The sequence below is a fragment of the Caretta caretta genome, chromosome 14 (assembly GCF_965140235.1).
Source record: "Caretta caretta isolate rCarCar2 chromosome 14, rCarCar1.hap1, whole genome shotgun sequence".
Classification (NCBI taxonomy): domain Eukaryota; kingdom Metazoa; phylum Chordata; order Testudines; family Cheloniidae; genus Caretta; species Caretta caretta.
In genome coordinates, this window is record NC_134219.1 from 17717075 (window position 1) to 17740305 (window position 23231).

General features: G+C 43.7%; 1 protein-coding gene across 1 annotated transcript in view; it reads left to right on the plus strand.

Moving 5' to 3' along the window:
- The first annotated feature begins 18522 nt into the window (after positions 1–18522).
- SEC14L1 (SEC14 like lipid binding 1) overlaps positions 18523–23231 on the plus strand; it is a 120611-nt gene continuing 115902 nt past the window's right edge. Inside the window, exons 1-2 of the mRNA XM_075119319.1 lie at positions 18523–18537; positions 19999–20068. The gene's annotated coding sequence lies outside the window, so the exon portion shown is untranslated. The remainder of the gene's footprint in view (positions 18538–19998; positions 20069–23231) is intronic.

Consider the following 23231-nt stretch of genomic DNA (forward strand, 5'->3'; position numbering starts at 1 on the left):
CTTCCTGCTTCAGGGCTTAAGCCAACCTCTAACTATAATAGACCAGGATGAGACTTTGACGAGGACAGGTTATCCCACATCTGCCTTACTGCGGGGTTCTTACGCCTTCCTCTGAAGCATCTGGTGCTGCTCAATGTCAGAGACAGGACACTGGACTGGATGGACTTTGGGTCTGGTTCACTATGACAGTTCCTCTATTGCAATGTTTAAATATGTGTCTTTGTGGCTCCCAGACAAAGCTCAGTGCCAGCCTATAACCATTAAGAGAAGGTAGGGCTTGGACCTGGACTTGAGGAGCTGCTTAACTCCAAGCCAATCACAGGGCAGTCACCTTTGCCTCTGAGGGGATGCAGTGTCATCTAGTGGTTAGAGCAGGGGACTAGACATCAGGACTCCTGGGGTCTCTTCCTAACTGTGCCACTGACTTATTGGGTGACCCTGGGCAAGCTACTTAGCCATTCCATGCTTCAGCTGCCCCACCTATGAAATGGGGATAGTGATACTTCCTTTTCTCGGAGAGGAATTGTGAAGCTTAAATCATCTTTGTTTCTAAATTGTTAATGTGAAGGCTCCTGGAGATGAGACAGAGATACTGGAAAAAGCAGAGAAATAAAATAATGTTAGACTTGAAAAGAGAGCGCTCAGACGTTTTGGATGCAAGAGGCTAGAGTGATGTTAAGTATTATTATTATTACAGGCTGCAGACTGAGCAACAAGACGGTGGAATTTCCAGTCCGTGTAAACGGAGCTTCTCCTCTTCTTTGCATTTCAGTCTCACGGTTCCTCCCATTACTGTTCCGAGGGCACAGCCAGCAGAGCTCCGTACTGCCCCATCTCTAGTCTTCAGTGACATCTAGTGGCAACAAGAAAGTCTAGCGATATTACAGCGGTGCTCCCTGAGGAGGGAGCATGCAATTTCCAGGATCTGAGATGAAATGTTTTCCAGCCTTTGTCATAGGAATATGGTCACAACTACAATACATGATGCTCATAGGACATGAAATTCATCCTTGGGCGGAGAGACCACCTGAGATCTGTGCACCACCGAAGTCCCATTTAGGCCCTTGAAATAGGGCTTGAGTGGGATTTCAGTGACGCATAGTAGGCCCTCTGCATAGGGGTAAATTTTGTTTTCTACAACCGGATAAACTCTCCCAGCTCTGAATGTTACTCTATGAAGCCAGAAAGAAAGAAATCCAGCATGTATACACCTACGTAACCTACCAACACAGTTAAATGTTTCATTGACTTCAGTCACCGCTGACTTCCTGGGAGCTACAACATGGCTCAGGTGTTTGGCTCAGCAGTGTAATAACAGTACTTAGCTCTTACCCGCAGAGAGGTTTTTCATCCATACACAGCTCACAGCACTACACATGAAGCTAAGTGTCTGTATCTCCGTTTTACAGATGGGGAAATTGAGGCATGGAGTAGTCATGGGACTTGCTCAAGTTCACACAACTATTTGATCCATCTCTTTTACCCCATCTCTTTCACCCCCTATTATCTGTTGTCCTGAGGCAAAAATGAACCAAACATTAGCAGGTCTGATGAAGTCAACAGGAATCACTTAAAGGCCAGGTGTTAAGGGAAAGGTGGAATACATTCAAATGTTTTAAATATAATGATGTACTTTCCCCAGCTGCGGGCGCTCGGCTCTGTTCCACTTTTCCCCTAGAGAGTTCACTAAAATGGCATTTTTAGAAGTATGGACTCTTAGTTTCATTGGGAAGGTTTCTTACATCTTTCACATCTCTACATGAAATAAAAAATCTTAGCAAAACTCAGTGCCAAGCCATTAGCCCTGGTGCTGCCTCTGATCAGAAGTGAAAACTAACTACAAAGGACAAAAGAAACAAAGAAGGGTAAAGATAGACACAAAGAATGCCCAGTATATCTATGGATATTTCTAACTACAGAACCATTACAGGGAGTTGAGGATTGTGTCTGCACATGGGCTGGACTGACCCTTAGCTGGTATGAATCTGCCTAGCTCCATTGATGCCAACGGGCCAGATCCCCAGTGGGTGTAAATTGATGTTGCTCCACTAAAGTCAATGGAGCTATGCTGATTTACACCAGCTGCCGCCAAGGCAACTCTCGAGTCTCCTATAGTTCAAGTGGTGCGGAGGCCAGGTGCCAGCCTTCTGCATATGGGGACAAATTTTACTCAAAGTGGGAAGATGCCAAATCTAGTTACATCCTCCATGGTGGAAACATAGTTTCATTGCAAAACTTTATCTGTGCCACTTGGAATTTCCCTCCGTGACTGAAACACCGAGTCTAAAGCAGCCTCCAGTATATGTTGTTAAAAGTTACTCACATGGCAACAAATTATTTGATAGGAATCTTGCCCTCTCTTTTTCTGCTGAACATTGTTATTGCAGGCTGGCTAGTGTGTGTGTGTGTTATGTGGGGGCGGGAAGATGTTTACCTCTTATTTATCTGCTGGAATGGCTGTTGTTTCACCAGGCTATAAGATCTATCAGGACTTTGAGCAATAGCAGTAACCGCACAATGGCCTGTCCCTCTCTTCTGTAGAGCTAAAAAGAGAAATGAACATTTTTAAAAGCCTCTGAAAGAAACATAAATAAATAAATAAAACAAAATGAAACAATTAAAGAGGCAGAGAAACCATGATTCTGAGTTGGTGGGTGTCAAGGATGGGACTTCAAAAAGCACTAAGCATTGGTCTAGCTGGTCCCATTGAATTCAAACACTTCCATAGGCTTTCGGGAGAACAGCGCTGAGAGCTTCTGAAAATTCCCCTCCTACCTGCTGTGGCCAATGCACCATATGACACCCACTGAAATTCATGTGGGAGTTAGGTGTTGGCCTCTGTACAGGACTGAGTTCCACCCACTTGGGAGAGGAAGACTCAAGTCCTGACCTTCTTAACTCTCCTTTGCACTTCTGCAGCACTCACCTTTCCTCTGAGGAGCTATAAGCAAATTCGCGAACATTTCCTGAGGTTGACAAACATTACTAGGCCTGTTTTCTAAAAGGATGGACTGAGGCATGGATGGGTGAAAGATTAGGCCGAGGTCATTCAGTGAGTCCGTGCTGATCTGGGAACAGGTCGGGAAAGACTTGGGCAGGACTGTATGAAAATTTCACATGTGCAAACTCTGAACTCATCAAAATCTGTACAAATCTCTTGCTGAGGTGCATGCAAACCTCATGGCTGCATTGGGCCAGCCTGCAAGACACCTTCCTTCTCGGCTTCCCCTAGACACCTCAGTGTTTCTCCTACTTTAAATAGTCTCTGAGGGTCTAGTTGCCCAACAGCCCCTCTCCTGCCCAGACTCCTTTCAATAGGATAGTTTTCATTACTGCGCAGAGCACCAGGCTGCAGAATTGCATAGAGAAATCAGCAGGACCAGAGGAGCATTCCCAGTCCCCTGTCTGCTGACTGGTGGGCAGTCAGGAAACACCTTCCCCAAAAGATTTTAATGATGGATGGATCGTGGGGGAGGCGCAGTGAAGCCACCCGCTAGCCACCAAAGACTGCAGATAGAAGAAGCCAGCTGGCTGCTCCGGGAGAGCTTAGGAGGGAGTTCCAAGCTACCAACCACTCATTCTCTAGGAGGTGGCATGGGGTGGAATTTTCACAAGCACTCAGTGTTGGCCTAACTGTGTCAATGAGTTCAGTGGGAGCAGAGCTAGGGCAGCGCTTGGCGCCTTTCAAAAGCCAATCCAATGTGCAAAGGATGTTCCAAGAGCTTGGTAGGGTTTAGCATTTACTCTAGTAGCACTTACTCTAGTTTTACTTGCATTCATGTAAGCCTAAAAACTCCAAAAAGAACTGGGTTCACCACAGCCCCATGAACCCAAAACAGCCGGTTTCACTCCATCCCACTCTCTGCTTTAACCTCTCATCGGCGGCTACCTTTCAGTGATTAAACCAGACTATTTGTGGGAGGAGGAGAACAGCCCCAAACAGCACCTGGTGGTCAAGTCCTACCTGTGGGTTAAATGAATCATTGCCATGCCAAGCTAAATGGCTCCCGGGTGCTTTGCATGCCAATACATCCCGTTAATGATATGTTGGTTTAAAGACTCCTGATCTGTGAGGCTGATTTTCAAGCAAATTAAATATAGAGGGAGAGCAAAGCTAAGTGGCTCCGCACAAACATTTCAGGCTAACAAAAGGGGAAACAGTTGGACAAGTATGCAAGAATCAGCGTAATTGGCAAACGTATTGCCATTCTTTACTGCAGTCGAATGCTAGAATCGTAAAACCCACACATGTTTAAACCTTCAAGTTAAATACTTTTTAATGAGATAACGTATCCATGGTATTTATCCAAGGCTCATGTTTTACATACAGGCTGCATTTTCATACCCTCCTCCTTTTTAATTTGCTGCTGGAACTAAAAAAAGCCTGCAATCTGCAGTTGACAGAAGCGCAAAAAGATAAGCTTAAGATGTCTTCCTAAACTCTTGTGGTGGAATTTTGTTCTTTTATGTTATCTCCAGCTTCATGACACATTCATCTTTAGGTTTAGTGCAGGATTCCAGAGAGTGGGGGGTCTCAGTGTTATACCATCCATATCCCTTTCTGGGCACTGACTCCAAGGGCGTGTTAAAGTTTCATAATAAATGCAAATGACTGAGTGTTTTCCAATGATAAGCCCAATTCCAACCCTGTGGTGCGGTTCAAATGTGACACATTCACACTGCCAGTGTGAACACAGTGTGTGGAATGTAAACATGGTTTGGCACAAAGGGTCACGCCGTTACTGGAGCATGCCTGTGTGTCTTCCAAACTACTCCCTGCCTAGGAAGAGTTGGGAGCTGTTTGAGGTGCTGAATGACAACAATGTAGGCCCTATGTAAATATCAAAAATGGCTTCTTGCACTTGGTCTGTTTTGTCAGTATGCAGGCAATCTGTTCCTCCATTTCCACAGGTATTGCAATAATTCTCAGTGCTAATTATTGTATTTGTGTTCTAATTCATCCATAACTGATATAATCTTCAAAGCTCAAATATGCCTTGATCTAAAGCATCAAGGCTTTCTCTCCCCCTTTCCTTTGAACTCCAATAAATGGAGCTTGTGGAACCCAAAGGCTGTCACGTTACATTTTCTTTTTAATCGACTTGTTTTCCTTCACCAAAAGAAAAAAAATGTTTTAACAATGTTCGATGTGGAGATTACTGCACTCTGGGAGTGAAAGCTTCTTTTCTTTATTGTTCCTTCATTTTATCTGGTTTGATAAGGGACACCAACCCCCAAACTTATCTGAGAAATCAAAGGACTGCACGTAACCCAGTCTAGTGTTAGCGTCACTCTGGCCATCAAGAATCCTAAGTAATTACAGTAAATTGTTGAAATGAAAGCAAAGGCTATCGAGCTGCATATGTAATGTGATGCTTCAGTGTCAGCTGTATGAGATATTCACATCATGTATTGGAGCGTTGCTATGTGTTTTTAGAAAGGTCATGTTTCACCCCAGAAGTGCTCGCATTTATTTGGTGGTGGCAGTCAATCTTTTATATTTATATACAATGGATTATAACAGGGCCCCTGATAAGGCGGTTTTGTGCCAATCCATTGCAGAGGAACCCCTAAGTGGTGCAGAGCCAGTGCAGGGAGCATGCTGGGTGGGTCGCTCAGGAGTTGGCATGGTCAGAGCAAGGAAGTGCTCCAGCAATCCCCACCTGCTGTATGACTCCTGGGGTGTCATTACTAACCAGCAGACAATTTAGAGCAGAACTGAGGCTTCCCAGAGTTATTCCAGGGGCCAAATCAGCCCCAAGCTGGCCCCAGGCCTGGGGGAAATGCAACTTTGGATGAATCACTGTTGCCCCTGCCCCCATTGACCAGTCCCAAGGCTCAGGGCCTCTGCATGTATGCACTTTGTCTCGTCCATTGCCAAAAGGCACCAGACAAATGCATAAAATATGTTCATTATTGCAAAGTTGTGATACAAGTTAGAGCAGCTTTGTTCCAAAGAATGTGGTATAACATCTGTTTATGAAGGCATGTGTGCTACATTAAATACTGTAGTATCTGAGCGCCTCCTGCCATAGAACACAGAGTCTTCCCACAGAGCTGGAGCACAGAGGACACGTTCTTTTTTACTCTTGTCACGATGCTAAACCAGAGTGAGGCACGGGGCACTACTGGGGCAGGGAGGCCTCACTCCTGAGCAGCTGCAGGGCGTGCTCCAAGTGGAGGGACTATTTAAAAGAGCAAGGAGCCCAAGGGAAAGGCATTATGGGTTGCACCAGGAAGCAAGGCTGCTGCCTGGAGCTGTGGGCAGAGTGCCTGCAGTATTGGTAAGGTCACTCTGGGAGCAATGGTTCATATCCTGCCCCCATCATGCCCACTTTTGGAGTTGAGAACCCATGTGAAGCCCCCAAGCATGGGACGTTGTCTGCCTTGCAGACTAAACTGACACTACTAAGACTGTGACTACGCCCCAAACAGAGGAGCCACAGCCCCATAGGAAGAGACCCAGTGGGGTGTAACTTGGGGTGGACCAGTGAGTGGCCCGGACACGGCAATCTTCCTTTAGGACCCTAGGCTGGGACTCAGTGGAGTGAGAGGATGTGGGTGTCCATACTCTTCTCCCCCTCCTTCCTCTCTGTCATGGCAGAGCCTCAAGGGGAGAAGAGGGGACATGCAGGAGAGACTCAGGTTCACTGTATATGACCCTGAAGGGACCCTCTAGAATGAGCAGACTGTACGAGAATTGTGGAGCCATTGCCTGACCAGTAGACCAGCTGACTGTCAGACCGATCTGCTACTCTTGTGTAACTGTCTTGCACGCACTAGGTTGGCACAGGTGTAAGTGTGAGCAGATCTTGTCAAAGTAGCTTAGTAGAGCAGCATATGTCATCACAGCGCTTTACTAACATGAACCAACTCAGCTTCACAATACCTGCTAGGAGGCAGGTAAGTATCATCCCTGCTGTACACCGAGAAACTGAGGCACAGAGTGATGAACTGGCTCAGCTATTTAGGCCAAAATTGTCCAGAGTGGCCATCCATGCTCCCTCTCATTTGTTTTTGCCTCTGTGGGGGATGAGCAGCTATGAGATCTGGAGTTCAATTCCTCGTTTAAGCCAGTTGAAATGAGACTTAAGCGCTGCATGGGCCACGTGCTGGTCCCTCTGCAACGTGCACAATGGAACAAAATAACGCTGTTCACAAAGCACTGTCGATCACTGGCAGAGAGCGAGACTCCACACTTGCTAGCATGTGTAATAACAGATGTTCTAGCAAAGCCAAGTGAGGCCTAGAAACTTGTATGGATAGGCCAAATGTGACCCATGCAGTGATGTGCTGCAGGGCACTTGAAGGAGCCCTTCATTTAAATTCTACCAGAGAACTGAAGGAAAGGTTGGGGTGATTTCCCGGCCTCTGATCCAGTCCTCCCCTGCTGGAGATGATCTATGAGCCACAGGAATAAAAGTGCTTCTGAAGGGCAAAAGTTTTGTCATTGTATTAGATAAGATTGTGCTAAACAATTCGTATCCTCAAATATTTCATGAGGGATCATAGCGCTGCTCTTAGGGTCTGCTCGCTTTCTACCCTAGCTATTGCAAACTACACTGGTAGAACACAGAGATAGTAAGATTAAAACTCACAGGCCTTCAGCATGAGATTGCAAACATATTAGATAAATTATGTGTTTGAGAGAGTGACTGAGTCTAATCTGAAGAAAAAGAAATTTTATGAGAGCCACAAAAACTGGACTTTTAATTTAAAACTATCTTTCATTGACTTGAGCATCTCTCCTGCAAGTCCATATTTCATTTCCCCTGATGCAGCACTAATTAGAAGGTAACAAGGGAAAAGGAGAAAGCTTATTACCTCATAGCCGTATCTGGGTGATTTCATTCTGTAAATTATAGATATATATGGTAGAAGGGATGTTGGGATATTAATTTCTGTTTTTGAAAAGCATAGCCCCTCCACTTTAATTTACCACTAAATAATAAATGGCATTGTAAGATACTCAGGAAAGATAAAGATGCTCCAGTAAATCAAACATTCAGTTCGTAAACACTTACAGATCAGTCTGTCTGGTATGTGTATTTAAGTGGTTTATGTTGTTCTCACAAAGCAGAAGTAAGCAGGAATTTAACTGATGCTCTCTGCCAAATCAGAGGATGAACCAGCTAATCAAACGGTTTCCCCACTGCTCCCAATTACCACCCTGTCTTTGTAGAATCAGACTAAACATGGAGCTTTAAGGTTCTGAATTGTTCAGATAGAAGGCCAAATTCTCCTCTCGTTGAAGTAAATTGAGTTACTCCACAGTGTAAGTGTGATCAGAGTTTGAAACTTCTTTCCCAGCCAGGATCTGCAAAAATGCCTTGCGAGGGAAGCTGTTCTTGGGAGATTTCCCCAGAAACTCTCCAGGCCAAAATCCAAAAGCCTCATAGTCCAGAAACACATGCATGGGACTCATAATTCAGAGCTCCTGAGTTCTCATTCACTGGCTTACTATGTATCTGGGGGTACATCTACACCACAGTTGGGAGGTGCGATTTCTGGCTCAGGTTGACGTACATGCACCAGCTCGGATTGAGCTGGCACACTAAAAATGGTGGTATGGATGGTGGCTCAGGCTAGCCACTGGAGTACGTACCTCAGAGCTTGTTCACCTTGGCCAGGCTGCATCCTAGCTCAATCAGAGCTAACATGTGCACGTCTGCCTGTGCTGGGAATTACACCTCCCAGCTTCAATGTACCTTTGTGGAAGATGTTTGACAGTTTGCTGCCTCAGTTTACCCATCCATGAGAAGACGAGAATAGCTGAGTTATGAATATTAATTGTGGGATTCTGTAAAATATTGAGGCTCGTTAGTTGCACTGAACCCAAACACGGGACACTTTTAGGTTTGCTTCTTGCTATTTTTTTGCAATTGCTCCTTCTCTCTCCAAACCCAAAAGCTGTTCATCTCCCTCCCTCCATCTGGACTGAGTTGAAATGGGCACTGGAGTGGAGTGGCTGCTGCTAATTTCATCTAGAGAAAATGAAATAGTGCCTAGCATTCCCAAGTAAGATTGATATGCAGCTCTCTGCAAGCTCAGGGCTCTGGGGATGAGGAGAAACCATATCCTCTGGAGTGTCAGACCTCAGCTGTTTACAGTGGAAAGTTAGGGAGAGTCAAAATGATGCAGTTGAAGTTTGCAGAGAAAATAAAATATGGTTGTGGCTGATTTTGACATTTACATAGGATATTTGTGATGTAAATTGGCTGAACCCTATTGAGAGGCACACAGCCGGAGACTTCCTAGATGAGCAAGTGCCCTTTGGCATTGCTTTGGATGTACATGTACTAGGTATGTAATAGAAGTTGTGAGTCAGGTGACCCTTGACACAGATGTAGCAGAATAGATCAGTTCCATACTGTTGGAGATGGATGGGAATTCTGGGGTTTGCAACCCCTTTGCACCATGCAGACTAGCTTTGGAGGGGCTCTCCCCTCACAGTGAGGTCTGGGGATAGACCAGACCAGGCCAGAAGAAGAGTGAAGGTGTGGCTGGGTGATCCAGGATACCAGAAATGGCCCTCCAGTACAAGCGATGGCCATCAGTCTTAGGTCCGTGGTAGCAACTATGTAGCAGCTCCGTTGTACCCGGCTATATTCCCACAAGCACCAAACCTGGCTGCTTTGTTTTAATGAGCAGGTCAGCTGATTTGGGCGTATGTAGTTTCTCACACACCCAGAAACACTAATGAAATCAAATTCATTCATGACTCCTCGATATCAAAACCACGACACAGCTGCAGCATTTAATGCCCAATCATTTATGTGTGGCATTGAAACTTTAGGGACACTTCCTATGTATGACAGTATCACACTCTCATCCCTTGACCCTGAGCAACTTTACTGGCTCTTCATTCATCTCAGGATCTCTCTCACTCTCACTCACACACACACTCTCTCACTCACTCACTCTATTCCACTTCACATATCTATTGAAGTCAAACGGCAACAGATTTAAAACTGGTCAAACATGTAATTTAACACGTCATGAACCTGGGAAACAATCTACAAGTTATTATTGAACCAAATGTTTATTAGGATTCAAAGAAGGATTAAACATTCATTTTGCTAATAAGAATGTCTGTAGTTATATAAAACAAGATAAACAGTGACAAGAGGTATAATACTTCCTGGTGCCTGCATTCCCTACATAGGTGGAGTTTGTGGGGGAGAGGCGTGGGAGGGCGCAGAAAAGGGCTACTAGGATGATCTGCGGAATGGAAAACTTTTCTTATGAGAAGAGACTCAAAGAGCTTGGCTTGTTTAGTCTAACCAATAGAAGGCTGGGGGGAGATATGATTATTCTGAATAAATACATCAGAAGGATAAATATGAGGAAGGGTGAGGAGTTATTTAAGTTAAGAATCAGGGTGAACCCCATAACAAATACATATAAGCTCGCCATCAACAAGTTTAAACTTGAAATTAGACGAAGGTTGCTAACCATCAGAGGAGTGAAGCTCTGGAGCAGCCTCCCAAGGGGAGCAGGTGGGCGCAAAAAACCTCACTGGCTTCAAGACTGAGCTTGATAAGTTTATGGAGGAGATGGTATGATGAGACTTCCTACAATGGTGTGTGGCCCATCAGCGACTGCCTGCAGCAAAAATCCCCAATGGCTGGAGATGGGACATCCACTAGATGGGGAGGGTTCTGAATTACTACAGAGAATTCTTTCCCAGGTATCTGCCTGGTGGGTCTTGCCCACATGCTTAGGGTATAGCTGATCATCATATTTGGGGTTAGAAAGGAATTTTTCCCCAGGTCAGATTGGCAGAGACCCTGGGGGGTTTTCACCTTCTTCTGCAGCATGGGGCATGGGGTCACTTTCAGGTTTAAACTAGTGTAAATGGTGAATTTTCTGTAACTTAAACTCTTTAAACCATGATTTGAGGACTTCAGTAACTCAGCCAGAGGTTAGGGGTCTATTACAGGAGTGAGTGGGTGAGGTTCTGTGGCCTGCAAAATGCAGGAGGTCAGTCTAGATGATCATGATGGTCCCTTCGGACTTTAGGGTTTGTCTACCCTGGCACTTCGTCAGCAAAATTTTTGTTGTTCAGGGGTTTTAAAAAACACACACACACAAACGACAAAAGTTTTACCGACAAAAAGCGCCCGCGTGAACAGCGCTTTGTTGGCAGCAAAGCTCTCCCGCCGACAAAGCCGCTGCCGCTCGTGGGGAGTGGAAGTCTTTTGTTGGCGGGAAGCTCTCTCATGCCGACAAACAGCAGCTATACTGCGTGTCTTTTAGCAGCACGGCTGTAGCAGCACAGCCGTGTCGCTAAAAGCCTCATAGTGCAGCCATAGCCTTAGTACGAGTATCTGAGTAATTATATTAAAAATTATAATTACGAGTATCTGAGTAATTATATTAAAAATTATAATTTTTAAACCTAACCAGTGTCTCACAAGTGACTTACCACAAGATGTCAGAACATGTTAGTATTAGAGCTGAGTGGGTCTAATATTTATTTAATTTTCTTTCTTTCTTGATATAGGAACTAGATACAATGCTGCTGTCAGATATTCTTTCCCAAGTATCTGCCTGGTGGGTCTTGGCCACATGTGCAGCCCCGTTGGCCTGAATGCAGCCATTCCCCCAAATATAGAAGTCAAACCACGCCTATGGTTCCCTAGGAGATTCTGCTGGGAGGGTTAGTGTACAATGTGCTGCCTGGGAGGGAGTAACTGGTATCCCCTATGTGACACAGCTGCAATTTGCAGGATTAGTCATTTGAACGAGGACTGTCAAGCAATTAAAAAAATTAATTGCAATTAATCGTGCGATGAATCAGACTTGTAAACAATAATAGAATACCATTTATTTAAATATTTTGGATGTTTTCTACATTTTCAAATATATTGATTTCCATTACAACACAATACAAAGTGTACAGTGCTCCCTTTATATTTATTTTTATTACAAATATTTGCACTGTAAAAAACAAAAATAGTATTTTTCAATTCACCTAATACAAGTACTGTAGTGCAATCTCTTTATCATGAAAGTTGAACTTACAAATGTAGAATTATGTACAAAAAAATAACTGCACTCAAAAATTAAACAATGTAAAACTTTAGCGCCTGCATGTCCACTCAGTCCTACTTCTTGTTCAGCCAATCACTCAGACAAACAAGTTTGTTTACATTTGCAGGAGATAATGTTGCTCGCTTCTTGTTTACAGTGTCACCTGAAAATGAGAACAGGCGTTCTCATGGCACTGTTGTAGCCGGCGTCGCAAGATATTTATGTGCCAGATGCGCTAAAGTTTCGTATGTCCCTTCATGCTTCAACCACCATTCCAGAGGACATGCATCCATGCTGATGACAGTTTCTGCTCAATAACAATCCAAAGCAGTGCAGATTGATGCATGATCATTTTCATTATCTGAGTCAGATGCCACCAGCAGAAGGCTGATTTTCTTTTTTGGTGGTTCGGGTTCTGTAGTTTCCGCATCAGAGTATTGCTCTTTTAAGACTTCTGAAAGCATGCTCCACACCTCATCCCTCTCAGATTTTAAAAGGCACTTCAGATTCTTAAAGCTTGGCTCAAGTGCTGTAGCTATCTTTAGAAATCTCACATTGGTATCTTCTTTGTGTTTTGTCAAATCTGCAGTGAAAGTGTTCTTAAAATGAACATCATGAGCTGGGTCATCATCCGAGACTGCTATAACATGAAATATATGGCAGAATGTGGGTAAAATAGAGCAGGGGACGTACAATTCTCCCCCAAGGAGTTCAGTCACATATTTAGTTAACATTTTTTTTTAATGAGTGTCATCAGCATGGAAGCATGTCCTCTGGAATGGTGGCTGAAGCATGAAGGGGCACACAAATGTTTAGCATATCTGGCATGTAAATACCTTGCAGTGCCGGCTACAAAAGTGCCATGCGAATGCCTGTTCTCACTTTCTGGTGACGTTGTAAATACGAAGGGGGCAGCTTTATCTCCTGTAAATGTAAACAAACTTGTTTGTCTTAGCGATTGGCTGAACCAGAAGTAGGACTGAGTGGACTTGTAGCCTCTGAAATTTTACATTGTTTTGTTTTTGAGTGCGGTTATGTAACAAAAAAAAATACATTTGTAAGTTGCACTTTCATGACAGAAAGATTGCACTACATATTTGTATGAGGTGAATTGAAAAATACAATTTCTTTTGTTTATCATTTTTATGGTGCAAATGTTTATAATAAAAATAATATACACTTTGATTTCAAATACAACACAGAATACTATATGAAAATGTAGAAAAACATCCAAAATAGTTAATAAATTTAAGTTGGTATTCTATTGTTTAACCGTGTGATTAAAACTGTGAGTATTACTTTTGAGATTAATTTTTTTGAGTTAATCGCGTGCGTTAACTGCGATTAATCGACAACCCTAGTTTGAATGCAAGAAATCATCAATCTATTTAATTCATGAACACTGAAAGCGAGAAAACAGAAAACAAATGATTACTAGCACGGACCACGGCATGGCCTCTCCATGTGACTCTGCCAATGCACCCCAGTCCTGAGCTGCGGCACCCCCGGCATATTCCAGCCTTACAACCCCACATAGCTCTGTTGATCCACTTCAGACCTGACCTCCAGCTATTCTTGCTCTTCTAATCCTGCATCCCCACAAAGCTCTGCTGATTCTCCTCGTCCTCCCTCCGGACCAGCATCACTCCTGCTCCTCTAGTGCTCTTCCTCTCCTGGGCTGCTGCAGTGCCCACTAGGGACATGTTGCAATAATTAAAATTTGTTTCGCATGCGCTCTCAAAGTGATTTGATCACGTCTCCAAGTGGTGGCTGACTTGTGCATTACACACTGAATCCCACCACCTCCCAAATTGCAAAGGGATCTTTCTTCACGGCAAAGGGCATTGCTAAGTTTTGCCCTTGCTAGCCAAATAGAGTGGATCTGTCTGACGTTAGCCTAGGATTAGTGTAGTGTTAACTGCCGAGGAGACAGCCTGGGGGCTTTTCTCTGCCTGTCTCTGTATTAGGCTTCTAGGAATCTGCTTTCAAATGCACATTTTGTTTTTCTGAAATGGCTCTGTAAGAACTAGATTGTCTCAGTGGGATGCGAGCAGCTTGCAAGAGGCAACAGCAGAGTGGCTTTGAACAAAGGGACTTGAATGGGATTGCAGGATTTAGCTAAAGAGGATTGACTGCAGGTTGCAGTCCAGGCGGACTTGGCAGCTTTGGCGCCTGCTCTCTGAAGTGACAGTCTGTGCTCCCCAGAGAAAGCGGGGGACGTGTTTCCAATAACAAGGCAAGCTAATAACTTCCGAATAGCATGAGGCTGCTTGAAGGGACAAGGTGGCTGAACTGGAAACGCAGCTGGAGTGATGCCCAGCAGAGTCTTGTGTGCTCCTTGCCCTTCAGACATACACTTACCTCAGCTTGCAGCTGCAGGCATATTTTAGCTTTGTCTGGTGCTTAATTGCTGTGTGGACTCAACCATGTCTCAGCTCAGTCCAAGCCAGAGCTGTGGCAGCAGCTAATAACCGTCCCATGGTGCCCATACACATGGAAATGCTCACTCTGCTCTCACACCGCCCTCTCAGGCTCTCCCTTCCACTCTCTCACTAACAGACTTGTGCTTTTGGGGCAATCCTACTCCTTTCACTCCAAAACTGCAGATCCTCATTGACCTGCAGCTTCCCAGACCCAAATTCCTGGGGACTGGGACCCTGCACACACTTCCCCACCCTCCTGAAAGAGTTAATCTGATGAAAAAAAATAGCTTTCAGAAGCTGCTAGCCTACCTCAAGGTACATTTGGCCTATGAGAATGTGTCCTGGTGGTGTAGTGCTTCTCAGCTGGAGTTTCACTGGCTGAGTGGGTTGCCATTTGAGAGTATTGAGGATGGAGTTCTTCGCAATAGCCCAAATATTTGGCCCCAGTGTTCAAGTGGGTTAAGCTCTCATTGAACACAGCTGATGTTTCCCTAATTGACCAATGGATTCTTAGCACCCAATTTAGCAGGAGGGTAAGAGTATGAAACTCCCGAAGCTAATGCAAGTTGTGCCCCATTTTGCCAGAGTTGAATTTGGCCCTTTATTAAGCCGTAAGAACCGAACCTCATACCCAGCAAGCTTGCTCTAAACCTCCCCTAATGTGTTGCCCTGCCAGCTGGGAAGCAAATTGCTCTCACGCACCAAGACTGAGATATAGGCAGCCTGTGGCTATTAACTCTGAGGAAGAAACAGACAAGTCCATGGGATTTGATGGCAGATCAAATTGGAAAGGGCATGCACACACAGGTTGTGTTTCACCTTGCACTGGTGCAGGGAAATGGAGAATGTAAAATGCTACCATTCAGATTTGGGCTGGGGTACATGATGAAATGAGGTGCAGGGTAATGGAGAACAGACCCGGGGGGTAGCACAGGGCACAGCACATTGATTTGAAACCATAAGCCCCCCTTTGAGGAAGTTACCATCAAAGCTGGCCTTGCTGTGAAATAGCAGTGTGTTCCAGTGAACAGGTGTCATGGTTACTGCGCAAGCCATGCCTTTAGACCCCCTTTGCCCTCTTCAGTGCACCCCTCAGGTGTCAGGCCTGCTTCCTGCACCTCACTCTGGGTGAAACTATGCATCCAACCATTCTTAGGCTGGATCTCCGTTTCCCAACCGTGTTAGCCTGACAGACCCAACAGGGTTTGGCACCCAAGCATTTCCCTTTGGGAGCCTGTGGCAGTACAAATTTGCAGTTACACAAACATCTTCAAAACAAAGCACTATTGATTCTTCCACCTGAAGATACAGAGCACGCAGAGCAAAAGGTTAAACAACAGAGACCTATTCTACTTTTTATTAGTTATTGTTTTATCGTAGCACTTTGGAGCCCCAGTCCTGGTCCAGGATCCCCATGTGCAAGGCGCTGCACAAACACGGAACAAAAAGACAGTCCCACTCCCTGCCCAAAGAGCTTACAGTTTAAGTGAAGCCTGTCTGCCCTTACCTATGCCTTAATCTTTCCTTGCAAGCATTTGTACATTCCCGTCAACCCAGGTAACCCCGATCTCTGGCTGGGAGAAGCGGATTGTCTGGCTTGCAGCATGTTCTCTCTGTCTCTTGCCTGCCCATCAGCCCCTAGTGACATTGCCTGGGCAGTGCCCCCTCCTTCCTGAGGCTAGCATCTTTACAGTTAAGGACCCTCTTTGGTCCTAGGCTTAACCTTGGAAAGAGTAAACTGTTCTTAGCTCGGATGGAGTCAAATAGGGGGGATTCCTCGAAACAGCTTCCCTTTTGTTTCTTCAAGGACACTTATCTGGGTCACTGTTCTGCATTTCCTGCTCTGGTCGTTTAACAACCCCTTTGATTTAACTCTGCATATTCAGACAGAATAGCACATGGGTAACCTGGGGGGCATGTGATTTTTATAAAAAATACTGCAAATAACTCCCTCAATCTCCACAGGGCATTGGCCTGAAAGCCAGGAGGTTTATGTTTTATACTACTAATTCATTGGGGTGACCTTAGCAAGTCATGTGATCACTCTGTGCCTTGGTTTCTCCAGATGTATGAAGGGATAATGATACTCACCCTTCTTTGCGAAGCACTTGGATGAGAAGGATTATTATAGATTGTCTCAAGGTCATTTCTGAACCTAGATTCCTGTCATATTTCTATAGTGCAGTTGATAGCCAATCCTCAAGGCTGACCCAGCAATCCTTTCATAAAGACAAATACCAAAATCCCTGCAGCCTTCCACAAAAGCATATGAACTGACCAGTTATTACTTCGCCATCCACAGATGATTAATTTTTTTAAAAAATGGTTATTTCTCCTCCAACATGAAGTAGGGATGGTTCTAGGCCAGAATTTTAGAGATGATTTTGTTAGCCTCCAGAGTTGCCAATCTCATCTAATCATTTTTCTCCCTGGAAGATTGTGTGGACAGCAGCTGAGACAGCCTGGTATCAGATTCTTGACCCCACATACAGACACAGAGCTGCTCTGCTGACTCATGCTGGCGTCGGGTTCTTAGGTCCTACACAGGGTCCTCCTCCTGCTGATTCATTCTGGCAGCCAAGCTAAGTGGGTTAGCACCAAGCCAGTTTATAGAGGTTTTGATTCTCTTTCTGAGGCAGAAGGAATTAGGAATAAGAGATGCTATCGGGAGTAATCCTAGAAACAGCCAAGCTCTGGCAGGAAGTTTATGTCTGTTATTTAAGTTAACAATAAAGAAAGAGAGGAGAGGTGTAAGTTTGGAAATTACTCATTGTATATTCTGTATAGGAGCAGGGTGGTGTCTGCTTACAGGATAGGGTTCTGATATCAGAGATGCTATGCAAGCAGTAATACTCAGACCTCAGTGGTTCAGTATCCAAATTGGCAATCAACATTACCCAAACAAGCAAAAGTAGTGTGAATTCATTGTTTCAATTACTATTTATATATCTATATAAAGCACCCCTTAGTGCTCTCTATGCTGCCAAACTGTTCATTGCAATCAGACTGCCTCAAATGTTTATGGTTACGTTGCCCACTCTATCTGGTCAACAGGAGGATAGGAGCCTCATACTGGTGCTCCTGAAAGAGCTAGGGTTGAGTCTCCTGCACTCAAGGGGTATTCTGTTTGGAGAACAGAGGGTCATGAGTTCTATTCTGTGTTCTGCACATGGGTGGTTAAGCAGCTGTGTGTATGCATGCAGCCACTGAATTGCAATATCCTGGTGTATCATGTTTAACTCTCTGTTTTGACAGTGACTTGGAAAGGGGGAGGAAAGGTGGTTCCAAAATGCAATTAGGCTTTCAAAGAGTTCTGTTATTTTATTTTGCTAAAGCTGTTGAAAGAGAAGGCAGCTCCAGTTTGCCCAGAGCCATTCAGTTACAGCTTAGCTCTGCCGGGTGGGTCCTTTAGAAAACTGCCTTTGACAGTAAAAGCATTTAGCTAGAGCACAGCATGTGCAGCAGAAGAAAAACAAATTACAGTGACAGAAACATGTGAATCCATCATCGGGGGGCAAGGGGATTGGTTTCAGAATCCATGTATTAGACAGTGACAGTAATCATAGAATGGTCCTTTAAATGTCAGTCGAGATGAACGCGGTTTAATAGAAACAAATAAGCTGCCAAGCCAAGAAGCGTGTAACAAAACAGATGGTTAGATAAATCTACCTATTATCTGCTCGCCGCAAAAAAAGAGAGAGAGAGAGAGAGAGAGAGAGAGAGAGAGAGAGAGAGAGAGAGAATTCAGGCTTACGTTTGATCGAACGTGTAAATCTCAGAGACGTGATGTTTTCTTTTATTTAAAAAAACCTGTTTGTTTTCAGAACTATTCCCTGCCATCAGCCATGTGGGTGGAGGTGAGCTGTACAAATGAGATACGTAACATTTAAAGCTTGCTGCAGCCTTGACAGTGTTATGCTAATGAAAAATGAAGGCACCAGGGCATGGTTTAGACAATTAGTCAACACCAGGCTGGTGTAGAATCCATACAGATTCCTATCAACTGCACAGTAAGAAAGATAGAAGGGGTTGTGTGTGTGTATGAGAGAGAGATAGAAGGATGGACGAAACAGGTGAGGTAGGTTACATTGTTTGCTACATTTGTTTTACAATTTCCTTGGCTTTGCTGTTTGTCCCTGCAGGACCTCGGCACATCTTTGAGATGAGTGACCCCAGGAATTTTTATCTAGGCAGAATGGCAGGCTGCCTTCCACAGCCTAGCTCCACATGTGAGTTTCACTTTGTGGAGGATGTATGTGCTGCAAGTCCTTGAAAAACTGGGGAGTGACCACTGCTCATTTGTCCATGGGTAGGCTGCCTTGATTGTCCTTTTGGAAGCAACGCCAGCTGTGCTTTCTTCTTACTGATTAGTGACATTGTCTGCTGATGTCAAAAGACACCATCAAAATGCAAATTGCTTTACATTATGTTTCTGGTGAAAAATTCATGGAAGTCTTGTGGTCTGTTAGGCTCTGTCCACACTGGAACTTTGTCGGCAAAACTTTTGTTATTCAGGGGTGTTAAAAACACACACACACCCCTGAACAACAAAAGTTTTACTGACGAAAAGCACCGGTGTGAACAGCGCTTTGTTGGCAGAAGCACTCTCCTGCTGACAAAGCCACCGCCGCTCGTGGGGGGTGGAGGTTTTTTGTCGGCGGGAGAGCGCTCTCCTTCCGACAAACAGCAGCTACACTGTGCACCTTTTAGTGGCACGGCTGTCGTGGCCCAGTCGTGTCGCTAAAAGCTGCATAGTGTAGACAACGCCTTAGTCACCTATGTCTTTCACTCACACTTCTTCCCTCTCTGACTCAGTCTACAAGGATAGGAAATGTGTGGTTGTTTCATGTTCTCTGTGTATATAAAATCTCCCCACTGTATTTTCCACTGCATGCATCCGATGAAGTGAGCTGTAGCTCATGAAAGCTTATGCTCAAATACATTTGTTAGTCTCTAAGGTGCCACAAGTCCTCCTTTTCTTTTTGAGGAAATGTGTGGTTTTTCAATTGATTTAGCTTAACTTGGCAAAAAAAAAGAAAAGGCTTTAACACCCATGCACATACAGCTGTACTACACAACCATCTCAATGCTGTGAAACTGTCTATCCCTGTTTTCTTGTATTAATTTATATGTAATACTGTATATGGGCTAAAGGTGTTAACATAACCCAGTCACTGTCCAGCATTAGACAGTGTTAAACAAGGTCTGGGGTTTGGTATGCAGAGATGTCAACCTGCTTAGTACGTGGCAAACACACCATTCAAAGTCCTTTTAACTTTTTGTTAAAAATACTGAAAAGAAGGGAAAATAGTTAAAGTATTTGAAAAGCAAAGTATTAAATACGGCTTTCAATTTAACAACTTCCTTATTCCCTTTCTCTTTAGCTGGAGAGAGTTTTTCGAAAGGAACCCCCCTTTGTTTGACTCTCATGGTATCAAAGATGGTGATAACTGTCCTATTGGGGAATAGAAAAGAAGTTAGTTGTGATGGGCTAGACCGGTTGCTGTTGTTGTTAAAGTCCGATCCTGTTTCATTCCAGGTGGTCTTTGGGATTCAGCTGATACTGGTCGTGGTGGTGATGTCGTCTGGGTCCCTCTCTCTGGCCCAGGGTGAGTTGCTTTAAATCACCATATGGAAAGCTTCAGTTTAAATCGTTGATTTTCATCAGTGTTTCCATTTGTACTTCAGTTATTTTCTAAAGAGAGGTGCATCCTCATTGGTTGATATAACCGTTCAATATGTTAATTTACAACTAATAGAGCCATTACACTAGATTTGGTGCATCTTTTTGCCATCCAGGAGGGTACATGATAACTATATACATTTATTTAAGCAATTATATAGCTTAATATTTTCAGATTCTTATTAATTATACATTTTTAATATGCTAGAAAATGGTGAATGACATTGCTTATTTACTAGATAATTAACTTTGTGCTCATGGTTTGTGTCAAGCTGCATTAGGATGGTAACTGGAATTTAATTAAACACAAAACCACATACAAAATTTATTTTTATTAAACAAAACAACATTAAATGTTTTGATAGGAGAAGTTGATGTACCCAATACATGTTTCATTTTTACATCTAAATTATTTATTAAACAGAGGGATTAACTGTAGTCAGTGAATTAAACAGATTATTTCAGGCAAATCCTGGGAAATTTTTCAAATGTGCCCAGATTAAAGTAACTGGATCTTAGGTTTCTAGTCTTGCTTTAGTCTCTTGAAAACGAGAAAGTCTCCTAAATTACTTAGGCTGATCTATTGTGTCATATTTATAAAGCTTGACCTCAATAGTTAGAATCAGGGGGAAAACATCTTTCTTTATATAGAAAAGCAGCCTTTAACTCCGAGTTTCTGATAGAGGCTCATGGATTCAGCATATTTTCTTTTTATTTAAATGTTTTAAGAAATAATAATAAATATAGTCCATAACATATTTTGTATTCAATTCAGATTTCATTTTAAACAGGTTTATTTTTAAAAAGAAAAACATAATTTAAATAACAAAATAAAAAAACCCAATTTAAATAAAAAATCTGATTATTTCCTTCTTCAAAAAAATCATCCATTTTTATCCTTGCTGCTCTGGCCCGTTCTGGTCAGGACATCTCTCAGGGTAAGGATGAAGAAGGTCTAGACTCCTAGGGGTGGGGTGGCAGCTAGGATGGTGAAGCCTGCTCTTATAGTCCGTTTTTCTTCCAAGGTCTCTTTCTTTAAGGACCCATCCAGGGAATGGTGAACAGGACAGCCCATCCCCTCATTATTTTGTCCATCAAGTAGGCCTAGTTTCTGACACACCAATTTTGGTTCACTGATTTCTGGTTCCACACTTTTGTTATGTACCAGGCATGATCTTAACACAGCCCTTGAGTTATATCAGTAGGCTCTTTCTTTGGACTAATTCAGTCTGTCTCCCGTCTGTATCTTTTCTCAAACCCATCAACATTTGCTGTGCTAGGTTATTCTGGCATCTTACGAACTTTCACATTCTTTTTACAGTTGAGCTCACTGTTAGCGTACAGTTATAGGCTTAATTATAACAACAGTGTTAAAAGCAATTTTCAATTGAGCTAATCTGATGTGACCGAAAAACACTCCTCTTCACCCCAGTAGACAAGGCCACTGAGTGGCAAGCCGCATATTTGCAGGCTCTTTTTTACTCTGTGAGGAGCCTCTTGTGGCCACTATTAAGAAGGACTAAATAAAATGGAAATAAAAGATTAAGGCCCGACTTTTCAGAAGTACCTGCTGATTTGGGGTGCCCTTAAGGTAAAATTGTTTGCCACGTGGTAAAATTAAGGTCAAGAGCTCCACAGGATTTTAAAAAAGGACTGGACATTTATATGGATAAGAATACCCAGAGTTATAATATCAAGGATTTAAAGAAAACACACACACACACACACAAAACCAAAAAGCAGGTTGGGAAGGTGTATAAGCCCTCATGCTTCCAGGTATAGGGAGATCAGTATCTAAATGGGGTCCAGAAGAAGCTTCCCCTGGGGGCAGGTTAATAACTGCCTCCTGAGGGGTTTCAAGTTTCAGGTCAGGGTCTGCTCCCAAAGTCAATAAGCTGTTTCTATTGTTTTCTTAGGTGACAGAGTGAGATGGATAGGGAGTGATAACTTGGGGGCCAGGGGGTGTGATTTTGCCCCTCACTTTTATAGTTCAGTCACTCTTTGAACTGCATTTTCCTGAGGGTTACCCCTAGATAAAGTTCATTCCCGTTGTGGGGATAGAGACAAGGAGTCTGGCAGTGAAAGCGGTTCCATGTTATTGTTTGCTAAGATCTGTTTGTTTCTGAGCCCCTTCCTTGCCCAAGAATGGTCATTTGATACGTGATTGCCCATCAGCTTTGATGACCCTTGGCTAGAGGCATCAGCTTGTCCTTTGTCTTTGAGAAACAGGTTTACCCACTCCTCAGGCTTAAACACCTCAGTCATGATTTCAGCTTAGTTCATAACTTCACATACAATGTTGCTACATACATTTCACCATGATATTATTGACCAGCAAGTTATTAGTTTTCAGATGATACCTTACAAGGCATATTTTGTACAAAGAATAATACAGTGGTGTGTAGGGTGTGAATACAGGGGTGTATTCCAGCACAGTGAGACCAGGACGTTATGGGAAAGGAGATTGGAACCAGCTAGGTGAGGAGAAGGAGGGACTGGGAGAAGGAACAAGGTGTACTCTTTGTTGGTACTAGGCCTACCCAAAACTCTCAGGTAGGGGCGGGAACCTCTAGGCCCAGGCCACAAGTGAGTATGTACGACAATGAAAGAGAAAACAGGAACAGAAGTGAGGTCAAAGGCTAAAAATCAGGGAACCAGAGGGGAACACGAAGCAATGAACCCTGTAGGAACGAGTTGTGGGGATGAGACAGGACTGGGACAAGGACAGGTTGGAGGGGATGGGCAGAAGAGTCTGTTCCCACTAGAGAACACTTCCCTCCAAAATCTGGAATGAAACCCAAGATTCCTCTGTGTCACCATTTCTCTGCTGTCAGCAACTATCTGTGAAATCCACAGGCAAAATGTTTCATCCCCCTCTGTTGCTCTTCCACACAGAGGATGACAACTTACTAATACTATCAGTTACTCCATCATTTCAAGTGGCATAGGTCTGTGTTGTGGCTCTAAAAGTGCCAGCCGTGCTGATGACCCATGTAAGTGTCAATGTAATACCATATGATGGAATATCTGTGTTTCTGAAAACCTTTTGTAGTGATAAACACCCATTTTTTCATGGTTTGTGTGTATAA